At 47.3% G+C, this 638-nt stretch overlaps 1 protein-coding gene across 1 annotated transcript in view; it reads right to left on the reverse strand.

The window, feature by feature from the left end:
• Positions 1–638, reverse strand: part of LOC119585950 (glutamate receptor ionotropic, kainate 4-like) — a 42,530-nt gene that overhangs the window by 2,050 nt on the left and 39,842 nt on the right. The gene's annotated exons all lie outside the window — the stretch shown is intronic.

Here is a 638-nt window from a genome sequence, read left to right on the forward strand (position 1 = left end):
ACAATCATGTGCGAGTGCATTAACGGTTATTTAGTAGCGAAACAAGAAGATCCAAATTAGTTGAGTCGACAATCGAAGATGTCTCCGTTTTCTGTTACAAAGACGTGAGAAGTTTCTTGGAGAAGAAGAGAGTAATCAGGAGCTTCTGTCTTTGAGATGAGAAAAGGGAAGAGAGGGGAGGGAGAGAGGAAGGAAGTTGGGGAAAAATAGAAAAAGGAGGAAACAACAGGGAGAAAGGAGGATGGAAGTTGGGAAAGAGAGAGAGGGGGGGGGGTAACCCGTAAAGAAGGGAAGGGGAGAAAGAGAGGGAGGAAAAAGAGGAGAGAGAAGGAGAAGGGAATTGAGAAGAAAGAGAGAAAGAGAGAGGGAAGGGGAGAGAGAGAGGGGGGAGGTGGGAGTTGAGGAAAAAGAGGAAAGAGGTGGAAGGGGAGAGACGGGGGAGGACGGGAGGTGAGGAAATAGAGAAAGAGATAGAATGTGGGAGGGAGGAGGGTAAGAGAGGAAGGGGGAGTGGAGGAGGGAGGCGAGAGATATGTGAAGGGAAGAGAAAAAAGAGAGGAGGGAAGGAAGATGACAGAAGGAGAGGGAAAAGGAGAGAAGCATGAAGAAGAAAGAGTTATGAAAAAGAAAGAGTATGA

Source organism: Penaeus monodon, chromosome 20 (assembly GCF_015228065.2).
Source record: "Penaeus monodon isolate SGIC_2016 chromosome 20, NSTDA_Pmon_1, whole genome shotgun sequence".
NCBI classification, from domain to species: Eukaryota; Metazoa; Arthropoda; class Malacostraca; order Decapoda; family Penaeidae; genus Penaeus; species Penaeus monodon.